The sequence below is a fragment of the Mus caroli genome, chromosome 2 (assembly GCF_900094665.2).
Source record: "Mus caroli chromosome 2, CAROLI_EIJ_v1.1, whole genome shotgun sequence".
Classification (NCBI taxonomy): domain Eukaryota; kingdom Metazoa; phylum Chordata; class Mammalia; order Rodentia; family Muridae; genus Mus; species Mus caroli.
The window spans coordinates 166567580-166579625 of NC_034571.1; the positions used below are offsets into that span (position 1 = coordinate 166567580).

A 12046-nucleotide genomic window follows, 5' to 3' on the forward strand; every position below is an offset into this window, starting at 1 on the left:
AATTCTTACAGTTTAACTCTGTTTGAATTAAGTTTTGTAGAAAGTAAGAATTCCCTACACTGTACTTCTGACCAGGTCAAACTCTTTCAATACTATTTGTTGAAAAGATGACTCTTCTTGCATCAAATTTCTTGCCTCTTTGTCTGACACTGTCTGACACAGTGTCTGGGCTCATATCTGCATCCTTTGTCCTGTGCTACTGAGCTCTATCTGCCCATCAAGCACCACACTGACTTGGTCACTGTTGCAGTAAAACTAGTCTTAAAATTAGGGTGTTGAGATGCTTCCAATTGTTTAGAACATCACTTTATCCACTCTGGATCATTCAGCTATCTGTGTGAGCTTTGGCTTAACATTATAGTTTTTTTTTTTTTAAAAGTTGACAGTTACGATTTTAGGTACATAAACCAGTTTTATATGTCAGATCTGTACTGTCATAGTTACAATGAACATGTATGTAACTATCATAGTACTGAGATTTCATCTTTGAACCAAAAGTAGCAACCTCAGGAACTGATAGATTATCAAGGACCAAAATTTCCCAGAACCCACTTTAGAAAGCCTGTGGAATGTTGGTCTCTCCGAGGAAGCTGTCTTTACATGGCTCTGTCTGAACCTTGTGCTCACTTGGTATAGTGGATGGCCCTGTGTAGGCATGTGAGGATAGCTCTCAGTGGTGGAGCTCAGAAGAAGACTTCTGTTTAGCCAAGGGCCTCCATATGGGCCAAGTGGGCCAGCCAGAGCCTCTCTCAGTACATTACAGCATCAGATAGAAGGAGGGTTATGATGGTTTGTAAATGCTTGACACAAGAAGTGGCACTACTTAGAGATGTGGCCTTGTGCGAGTGGGCTTTAATAACCTAGTCCTAGCTGCCTAGAAGCCAGTATTCTGCTAGCAGACCTCAGATGAAGATAAAGAACTCTCATCTCTGCCTGCATCATGCCTGCCTAGATGCTGCCATGTTCCCACTTTGATGGCAATGGACTGAACCTCCAAACCTATAAGCCAGCCCCAATTAAATGTTGTCCTTTATAAGACTTGTCGTAGTCAGTCATGGTGTCTGTTCACAGTAGTAAAACTCTAAGACAGAAGTTGGGGTATTGCTGTGATAGGCCTGACCATGTTTTTGTTTGGAAGAATGTAGATTTGGGGACTTTGGATTTGGAAAACACTGGAATAGTTTAAGTGAGGCTTAATGAGCTATTTTTTTTAATTACGTATTTTCCTCAATTACATTTCCAATGCTATCCCAAAAGTCCCCCATACGCTTCCCCCCCCCCCACTCCCCTACCCACCCATTCCCACTTTTTGGCCCTGGCGTTCCCCTGTACTGGGGCATATAAAGTTTGCTTGTCCAATGGGCCTCTCTTTCCAGTGATGGACGACCAGGCCATCTTTTGATACATATGCAGCTATTAATGGGCTATTCTAGAAGGAATGTGGAAGTTTTTGTTGCTGTGAGTGATTTGAACTGTGCTGATTGGACCCAAGAGGTTTCAGTGGACAACAATTTCAGTCTGTGGCCTAGAGACTGTTTTTGTGGTGTTTTAGTGATGAATGTAGCTGCTTTTTGCCCTTGTCTGAAGAGTCTGCCTGAGGCTAAGGTGAAGGATTTAGATTAATTGCTTTGAAAAAGGAAATCTAAAAACAGCCTGGTGTAAATTCTGTTGTGCTGTTACTAAAGTTCACACTTATGAAGAACATTTTAATGAAAAGGAACAAGTTGAGAAAGGAAAAATACACAATATATGTTCAAGGGGTCAATTAAAGGGGCACCTGGAAGTAGATTAGAGATGAATCCTATGTTCTAGAAGATATCAGAGTAAGGGAGTGGAACTTTGGGGCAAGATCCCACCTAGCTAAGTTTAGGTCCAGGCATGGTGGTACACACCTTTAATCTGAGGAGACAAAGCCAAGCATATCTCGGAGTTCAAGGCCAGACTAAAACAGAGCAAATTCTAGGTAAAGAAAATCTTAAGTCCAGGAGGAGTGGTACACACCTTTAATCCCAGTAAACAGGCATCCAGATCCCTAAATCCAAGGTCAATCTACAGAACAAAATACAAGACAGCCAAGATTAGAGAGTGCAGGATTTGGAAAACAGAAAGCTAGTGATAATGTAATAAAACAAGGGGAAACTTAGCAGTTTTGGCCATGTGGCTCTAGAGTGAATAATAGAAGGGACTATTGGGACAGTTGATGCTGCTTAGCTGGAGCTAATTAGTGGTGATTAAGAAGAGACCAGCATCATTGAGGTGAAATCTTCTGAGAAGTGTTTTCTGAGAGCACAAAGATGCTGTGCTCCACAGACAGCCAAGGTTCTACGTTGTGATGCAGCTGTACTTGGTAATGTGTAAGAGTCACCCAAGTAGTACTAGTTTTTAAGGCAAAAAGGGGTCATGGAGAGCAGCTGAGGCTTGGCACTTTGAAAGGTCAGAGAAAGCCATTGGTGAAAGTGCAGCCTCAGTTGCAGTTGATGGCCCAGGTCTGAAGGGGTCATGCAAAGAAGTTGAGACTTGGCACCATGAAGAGAACCTATGAGAGGCTATTGGTGAAGCCTAGTTACAGAAGACCCGGTATATTGGAGATGCCAGTGCCATGAAATGATCACCAAGAGCAGCAGCTGCAGTGGACTGAACAACCTGAACTTAGAGTGCTACAGCGGGCAGAGCTGCAGAGGAGTTTGCAAGTCCTTTGGAGGAGCCTGGAATATCATGTGTGGATCCCAGGCATTGGAACAAGAAGCTGTAACATTGAAGTTGCCTTGGTGCCTCAACGATATTGAAGAAGACAGAGTCTTTGGATACCTGCTGAGAAAAGCTGCTAACAGGGAGTAGAAACAGTCCTGAAGAAAGCAGTTTGTTTGTAGTCAACAAAGACAAAAAAGTAGTGGAGATCTGAAGACCGCTTTGACATCAGACATGAAGACGCACAGTTTGGAGTGTACCCAGCTGGTCTTCTGTCTTACCTTGGGGATTACGGTTAAGTGATTGGATGAATCTCAGAAGAGACCATGAATTTTGGACTTTTAACATTTTGAGACTGCTATAGACTATGGGTACTTTAGAAGTTGGACTAAGTGTACTTTTTTATTATGCTATGTTTAGGTATGGCCCCCATAGTGTCATGTGTTTGAACAAGCCTATGGAGGCCAGGGAATGGAATGTGATGTCTTGATCATTGTGTCTGTTCACAAGAGCAAAACCCTAAGACAAGGGGCAACAGCTGGCAGTGAGAATCTGGTGAGGGCCACGATGAGTCAGGGCTAAGAATGTCCAGGGCATGCAGAAAGCATTTCCCTCCTATGGAAAGAATGGCAGACTCCTATGGTAGGAAGCTGATAGTCCTTGGGTCTAGACAGAAGCTGGGAAAGAAAGGAGCCAGCCTAGCCAGCCTTGGTGCTGTCCCAGGTCCTGAGTAATCTCAGCGGTCTCTGAGTTACTATGTCCTTGTCCTCCCTGACAGTCCTCCAGACTGAGAAGGTGACTCCTTCGCTTATGATCTACAGAAGGCTGAAGCTGAGCGGTGGTGGCACACGCCTTTAATCCCAGCACTTGGGAGGCAGAGGCAGGCGGATTTCTGAGTTCGAGACCAGCCTGGTCTACAAAGTGAGTCCCAGGACAGCCAGAGCTATACAGAGAAACCCTGTCTCGAAGACCAAAAACAACCAAAAACCAAAAACCAAAAACCAAAAACCAAAAACAAACAAACAAAAAAAAAACAGAAAGAAAGAAAGAAAGAAAGAAAGAAAGAAAGAAAGAAAGAAAGGAAGGAAGGAAGAAAGGAAGAAAGAAAGAAAGAAAGAAAGAAAGAAAGAAAGAAAGAAAGGAAGGAAGGAAGGAAGGAAAGAGGGAAAGAGGNAGAAAGAAAGGAAGGAAGGAAGAAAGGAAGAAAGAAAGAAAGAAAGAAAGAAAGAAAGAAAGAAAGAAAGGAAGGAAGGAAGGAAGGAAGAAAGGAAGAAAGAAAGAAAGAAAGAAAGAAAGAAAGAAAGAAAGAAAGAAAGAAAGAAAGAAAGAAAGAAAGAAAGAAAGAAGGCTGAGGGCTAAGGTGATCTTAGAGTGCACAGAAGAACCTGGCACTAAAGAGTGGAACATCATAGAACAGAGAAACATCCCTGACCAGTGATCTTGGTTAAGACCTGACCCTTTCCTGTGCTCTTCAACACAGAGAAAAAGGCTCAGGGTCAGAGTCTCAAAGAGGGACTCTGAATGCTGGATTTTAATAAGACTCCTCTACTGCAATTACGGGTTTTAAATTCTTTATTTCTGTGTCTGTTCATATTTGTGTATGTAAGTGCATGTGTGGCAGTGTGTGGGAGATCAGAGGTCAACTTCTGATGTTGGCACCGTCCACTTCTTTGGGGTCAGGGTCTCTCACTGGCCTGTGACTCATGGATTAGACTGGACTGGCTGCTGAGTAAGCCGGGAATTCATCTGATCTTTCTGTGTCCACTTTCTCAAGTCTGGGGTGGCCAGCACACTATCACATTTGAGGCTCTAACGCAGGTGTTCATGCTTGCTGGACAGGCCTTTAACCTCTGAACTCTCATAGTTCCCTAGTCAGTTACTAGCCCGTTTCCTTCCTCAGGTAGCATGCTGGAGTTTGCAATTTTCAGCCAACTAATGGCCGACTTGGATCTCTTCTGGATTCTTTATTTTATTTTTATTTTTATTTTTTGACTTTGTTCATCCCCACAAATTGTAACTGTTTTGGAATTTTATTCCTAGGGTCTAGCAAAGCACAATTCAGGAGACCAACTGCTCACCCAACACTTGTCCCCTGTTCCATACAGGAACACACACGTACTAGAGAAAGCTACATAGCAGTGGGGCTCACGGGCTGGCTCAGGGTCTCCAACGACACCTGAAGGCTGTGTAGCTCTGTTCTGAGGCCACGCTGGGAACTTGGCCACCCACGCTTCCTCCAAAGTTCTCTTTTCAGGTTCCCTCACACATTTGTTCTTTCATCCTTGTGCCCCAGGTGGGTTTGTCTGTGCCTCGTTGACCTAGGCCTACCTAACTCTACAGGGTGCGTTCCTCTTGCTTTTTTCCTTTACTTTTTCAGGCCTGATTCCTGAGTTGGAGGTCCTATGGGCATGGGAGGCCAGAGCACAGCAAGTGCAGTAACCAGGATGTCGGTCTGCACAGAGGCCTCACAGTCTTCTCTGATTGGCTGTTAATAATTGCCACGTGCCACGTGCCAAGCGCCGCTGTGATTCCTGCTAGCTCTTGCCTTCAAAAGAAAATTCTCAACCAGGCCTAGCATGCTAGTGTTGTCGACAGGACCGTTCGCCTCCTTCAGAGTGAAGGTCAACAAATAGTTTTCAGCTTTGTTTAAAGCCTTTTTAATGGAGTCTAGAAAATGCTCTAATTATGAGCGATTATCTGCTGAAGTGCTCGCAAGGTTTTTAAAGCCTTTTTAAGCTTTTCTATACCGGTTCACTCTGCTCACAGGGTTCAACTTGTTGGAGGTACTTAAGCAAGATGAGGAAGGTTTTTCTTTCCTTTCCCTCCCTCCCTCCCTCCCTCCNTCCCTCCCTCCCTTCCTTCCTTCCTTCCTTCCTTCCTTCCTTCCTTCCTTCCTTCCTTCCTTTCTAATCCTGTAATTTAGACTGTTTACCAGGAAGGCTGGCTCTCTCTCCTTTGGGTCTGAAACAGGGAGATTTTATTCTCCAGCCTTTTCCATCCTGTCCCCTGGGTGAGTAAAGGCTGTCAGAATGAACTCAGACATCATGGCTGCCTTCCAGTGTGCCGAGAATTGTCATGTCTTTCTCATCTGCACCCCACAAGGGAACCCACTCAGCCATGGTGGTACTAGGGATCGGATCCTCTTTGTGGGACTATCACCTTTCCTGAAGGACACTCAGTAGCAGCCCTGGTCTGTAGTCTTGGCCCCTAGCTGTAACACTCAAACCATTTCAGAATTATCTGCAGTTGCCAACAGTAGACTCAGATTGCTCTGCACAAGGGAGAGGAACCTATTTGAAGGGAGAGGCCCTGAGGCCAGGGTGGGTCACCTCTTCTTACCTTACACACTGCTTAGGTTTTGTCACCTCAACACAAACTAGCATCACCTGGGAAGAGGGAACGTCAAGTGACGAATCGCCTCCATCAGAATGTGGGACATTTTCTTTTTGATAATTGATGTGGTCTGGTGGTCCTAGTTTCTATAAGAAATCAGGCTGAGAGAGCCATGGGGGGCAATCTGATAAACAGTGCTCCCAGACGGTCTGTTTCTCCGCTCCTGCCTCCAGCTTCCTTCCTTGAGTTCATGCCCTCTCTCCCCTTCACATCAGACTATGCTCTGTAAAAGCTTCCCTTCTCAAGCGGCTTCTGTTGGTGTTTATCACGGCAATAGGAAGTCACTAATAGGGTGCTCTATTTGTACTAATGGCTTCGGACATCCTCTGGCTCACAGGCTGTCCTGTTCTTTCCTTTCTTCTCTTGCTGCTCCAACGTCTCCACCTTCTTTCTTCTGTCATTGTCATTGCAGCATGCATGCCTCTGTCACCTAGAGTCACCTCACTAGGATTTGTGCTTCGGGGTTCTGAGCTTCTGCCTTCTTTGGAGGGCAGGTTATGACAGTACGTCTGCCAGCTTTGGCACAGGGAGACCCTGGGAGGTGGCAGTATACCTGAGAGCACCTTTCTGCCTCCCGTGGCCTCTGAGTTGTAGAAACAAACCCACCTAGAAGGGAGATGGGACGTGTTAGAAGCTTTGTGAGAAACTAGTCATTCATGGTTTGCTCTTGTGTGTGACAGAGATGTAGTCTCAAGCTCATGGACAACTGTGGTACCATGGGGAGAGTCCCAAACTGGTGAACCCTGAGCTGCCTCATTTGCCCTAGACCTCTCATCTAAGGTCTTACACATTCTGGAAATGTCCAGACAGAGTAAAACAAACTTCTTTATTGCAGGACTTTTCAGAGCCTTCGCCTGCTAAGAGCCATGATTACCCCTGGGCACAATGTCACGTGACCTTTCTCAAAGTCGTTTGAACACGGAATCCATTTCGTTTTCAACACTACCTCTTCCCACTGTTCACAGGACGTCCTTTGGAAAGAGTGTCACCTTGCAAAGACAGCATGTCTCATCCAGCTTCTCGCTGGCTTGTTCTGAAGGTAGTTTTGAAGCCAAGAAGAACCACACACCTTCCAATATGGAAATCCAAGACCCCTTTCAGTTGGATGGCTTCCAGTGTCTGGGTTTTGAGAGAGACCTTAGGGGAGAGAGTGTTGCTTAACCAGTGGACCCGAAGGCTTGATGAACACCTTGTACATTGCCTCCTGTCTATACACAGTGGTGGTCATGGGGCTGGAATGGTTGGAGGAGATGGGGTCCAGTAGGGCTGAGGGGCCAGCAACCACCCTGACATTCCTCCAGGGAAACCCTAAAGCAGAGGAGAAGGAGAAAGATTGAGGAAAGAAGGAAAGCAGAAGTTTCCATTTGTGCCCAATGGGTTTGTTTTTTTTTTTTTTTTTTTTATCTGTTTGCAAATGTTCAGTGTAACGGTTTGAAACCCAGCCGTGAGCTGCCGCCGCCCACACAAGGCTGCCGTGGTGCTGAGCTCCGGCAGGCAAGCCATCTCCCCTGTGTCGGCCATTACCCCGAACCCACACCAGGGCAGGCTGCTTACTAACCCCCACTCCCACCCCGTGTCCCTCTGCTACCCCCCACCGCCTCGGCACCCCCGACTCCCACCACCCTCCACACACACACCATCCTTTTTTTAAATCTCCAGCACTCGGGTTTTCTCTAGAGGAGGCACAAAGAGAGAGCAGAGATGGGACGAGCAGGCAGAATGCTCCTGCCTCATCGGATCCACCAGCTTTCAGGAGAGCGCGGCAGCCCCCCCTGCCTGTGGACTGACCACTGAAAGGTGAGAGAGGACTTTGTGATTTCTTTATGCACCTGGAGGTCTGGGGTGCAAGGCCAGGTGAAGGAAGGGCTCTGATGTTTATGCCTGGTCTCTCGTCTCCCAAGCATGATGGATGCCTCTTTCCAACACACGCAGTTGTTTCTGACACAACCCCCCACTCAGGGGCACACAAGAGCTCTGGAATCCAGGGGTTTCTGGGCCCCACCCCCACCCCCACCCCCCATCTTCCAGCACAGTCTCCAAGCCCTGAGGTGTGGAGCAATGTGTGAGCCTGCCTTCGCCTTGACCTGTTGATTTCCGACAAAGGCTGCCGGGCCCTTCCTCCCTGGAGTGAGCAGTGACCCACACTTTGGGGGCCATATGGAATGGTCTTCCATCCAAGGGGCTTTGGGAAACCTCTTTCCCTAGTGGCCCCAAGCCGGGTAATCAGGAGCAATCAGATCCAGCTGTCCAGCTAATCTGTATGAAATAGGCTTCCTTCCTTGTAGAAATCAACAAAGTTTAAAATAGATGGGACTGTAATCGGAAACAAAGCTATAGAGTTGTATGTGATGTAACGGGCAGGGGTATCCGCATGGAAAATATGAAGTACAAATGACAGGATTTAGGACCATGGGAGCCAGGAAAAGCAATGACTTCCTTGCTTATTAAGCATGTTTATGGGTCGGAGGGTAGCCGAGTGGGACCATCACTTCCGGAAGTGAGACCTCCATACGCAAAGAAGAGGAGAGTAACAAAGATGGAGAGAAAGAGGAGAGAGAGGGGGCTACTATGGAAAGGGAGAGGGGGGAGAAAGGGAGATAGGAAGTGAGGGAGAAAAAGAGAAACTGAGGGGGAGAGAGAGAGAGAGAGAAAGAGAGAGCATAATATACGGCACATGAAAAGAAGAAGCTGAGAGAGAAGCTTTGGATCCTGTGCAGTCAGAGATGAGTCAGTTGGCAAAAGCTCTATTTTTAGGTTTCCAACTCTGCTCTTGCAGTTTGCCTGGCATTAATTAATGTCACAGGCATGTTCCATACACGGTTCTGAGGGGCCTTGGCGTGCGTGCTATTCAGACTGGAGGTGTTGATCTTAAGCACGGATTCTCCACAAGGCCTTTCAGGCTGGCCTCCGACAAAAGTCTGTCCAGACTGTTCTGCCCTCTGCCCTTGGCCTCTCCGGGTGTATCCGTTAGTGTCTTGGCTCTAGCCCTTCACAGCCTGGCCATTGGCCAAGGGAGAACTACAATGGTTATGCCTTGTTTTTCTTAAAGGAAAGGTTGTACAAGCTGAAATTAGTGTGTGGTTGGGGCCGGGGGCTGAGGGGGATGTTGGGTCATGGCTTGGAATAAGAAAGAGAGGCCCTGGGGAACACTTCTAATACTTCAGGAAGAGGGGTACTGGCTCTGACAAGGTCATTTTTATCTCCCTCCCCCCTCAAAGCCTGATTCAGTTCCAAGAGGTGAGGCTGCTCTTCTGAAGAACTACATCAGAGCAGGAGGCCTCTGGCATGGGGCCATGTTTTCCAAGGAGAAGACAGAGGCAGTGGGCAGGTTGAGAATAGGCAGAAGTAAGAATGGATGGGCAGGAACCATTCATGGTCTGAGATAACTGCCTCAGTGTATTAACATCATCACAAGACCAACGAGAACACGGGAACCCATCTACCATAGTCCTGTCTGAAGAGACAAACCACCCTTGTGTTCTCTTCAGTGATCTAGAATATTCTCCCACAGCTGGGACTGAGCCTGAACCGTCCATGGCCGTGACTTACATCAATGGAGGCCAGCACACAGGCTTCATCGGTGAATAAAGGCCTTCTGGTTGGCCAATGCAAGGCTAGGTCTCAGATGAACTCCTCAGAATAGCGTAAAAGCGGCCCCATTGTGCCCAGGGGCAGAAGAGAGTTCCCTCTGTAGAGTGAAGAAATTGGGAGCACGATGATCATGGCCAGTTTTACATTCCCAGGCCCTGGGGGAGAACCTCCTTTCCTTGGGCTTCCGAAGCCTCTCTGGATTACGGGCAAAACAGTGGTTGTGCGCCAGCAGGACACTGACTCGGGTGTGATGTGATCACCTCCATTCTCCCTTGGCATTCAGATAACTGCATCAAGGACTGTGAGCTATACCACTGTAGATTCATAGGCCTGAGTGTGTTCTAGCCCCTACACACCTCAAGTTCCCTGGCCACTTTCTTTCAATCCTCCTCTGAAGCACCTTCGACCTAGGAGAAGGGGGCTAGATGGATGCTATAGGCGGGGCACACTGTTCATGAGGGACAGATGCGAAGGACAGGTCTCCATTAGTTATGAAATCCTCTGGTCCCTTCTAGGCTATCCATACTTGAACCACAGGTACGCAGTTACATCTTGCTGAAGCCAATAGAAAATGGTTTTCGAGGTGCCTGGCCTCTGTTGGAGGTCTGACCATAGCATGCCATTAGCAACCTGTGAGAGCCCAAGGGGTTACTTCAGTGCCCCGGCTGCTGTGGATGCTTAGGGTTTAACCATTCACATGGAAGCAGACATGGTGGAAACATACGTTCCCAGAAGGAAGATCTGTCTCATGAAGGTGGTGGGGGCAGGGAAAAGTGGTGCGCCTTGTGTTACGTCACCTTTGCAACTTGCCTGAATGGTGGGGCCTGCCCAGTGCTACTTTATGGGAAGAATGTGTTTTAAGTTTGGGGTTTTTATCTCTTAATACACTCCATGATCTATCCTCTGGTCTTACCATACAATTTCTCTTCTTCACAAATCTCGAAGGAAACTGTCACTCTTGGGTGAGCCACATGTTTTCTAATAGTGTCCCTGTTCCCCAGGGTGGAAAGCCTGTCCTGGCAAAGCCCTTAGTTTCAGAGCTCTCCCTAGTTACCACACATGGCTCATAGGCAAGCTTGGTGGGCGTTCTCTAGTCTTTCCTGGTTCTCAGGTAGCCTAGGATGGTCCGGAACGTGCTACATAGTCAAGAATGACCTAGATAGTCTGATCTTCCTGCTGCCACCTTCTGATGTTGGGATGACAGGTGTGCTATGCACTCTGCAGATGACAAGCCCAGGGCCTGATGCATGCTAGACAAGCGCTCTACCAACCGACCCACACTTCCTTCCCTGGCTCCTTCAGTCATGGTTCTGAGGAGCCAGTAGAGCTGGGGCTTAACCTCAGATGCTGAGCTCTGCCCCATCCTGCATGGTGCCTAGCTTAGATAAAGACTGTAATGGAGTAAGTCTAGCATCATACCGAATATGAATCAAGGAAAGCAGAATGCCGCCTGACGGAGAGCTCTCTGTAGGTAACCACAGGGCTGGACTCCTGCTCCAGCCCCTGGACTGACACAGCCTGGCCCACATGCAGCCCCCTTCCACCACCAGCCCTCCCGCCCCAAGCTGCAGCCCCTGCCACAGCTTGCCTCTTCCTCTGTGACCGGCTACAGGCCTCACATCCTGTGAGGAGGCCCTAGAAACCAGTTCTGTTGATGAAAACACGCGCGCTCTCCACCACAGGAAGCATGGGCCTCACGTTCACAGTGATAACCGCCCAGTCTCTTCACAGAGAGTCGAGGGGAGCACAGAGTAGCTTTGTACCTAGGTTAGGAAGCACGCGTTCTCTCCCCTCCCCCTCAACAATTCTCAGTTCACCTCACATGAAGCCTCCTGCCCCCCTGCTTCCTATCCAAGAGTAGGAAGCAGGACATTTGGGAAGCAGAGACCATGTCCCCCAGAGCTTTGTAAGAACAGTAAGAAAACAGGATATTAATAATGACAGGAGCCCCCTGGCCTCGGCCCCAGGTAAGGCGTTTAGATAAAAATCTAGGACACCCCGCTAAATTTTGAATTTCAATTAAACAGTGACTATTGTCTTGATACAAGAAGGTCGTATAGAAGCAGTTCTTTCTAAAACACTACTCAACTGTTCCCAGGAGATATAAATTTAACTAAGAGTCCCGTAGTTTTGAGTTTGTGACAACCAGTCACTGAGGCCTAGGGAACCTATTTCTTCACCCAGAGGCAGTTCTGAGCCCTGTGCTGCAAATCAAGAGCTTTCTCCATGCAAGCAATACTTCACTCTGGACATTTTACATTGGGAGTTTTCGTACGGAGCTGTCTTGGTATGCATTGTCCAGAGGAGAAACTGAGGCTGTGAGGCTGTGTGAGTTGCTGAAGTGATCTGATCTGATCTGCCAGCTCCTAGACCG

The 12046-nt window shown here is 47.6% G+C and overlaps 1 protein-coding gene across 1 annotated transcript in view; it reads left to right on the forward strand.

The window, feature by feature from the left end:
• Window positions 1-7770: 7770 nt before the first annotated feature.
• Znf831 (zinc finger protein 831) overlaps window positions 7771-12046 on the forward strand; it is a 113056-nt gene continuing 108780 nt past the window's right edge. The window contains exon 1 of the mRNA XM_021156949.2: window positions 7771-7878. The gene's annotated coding sequence lies outside the window, so the exon portion shown is untranslated. The remainder of the gene's footprint in view (window positions 7879-12046) is intronic.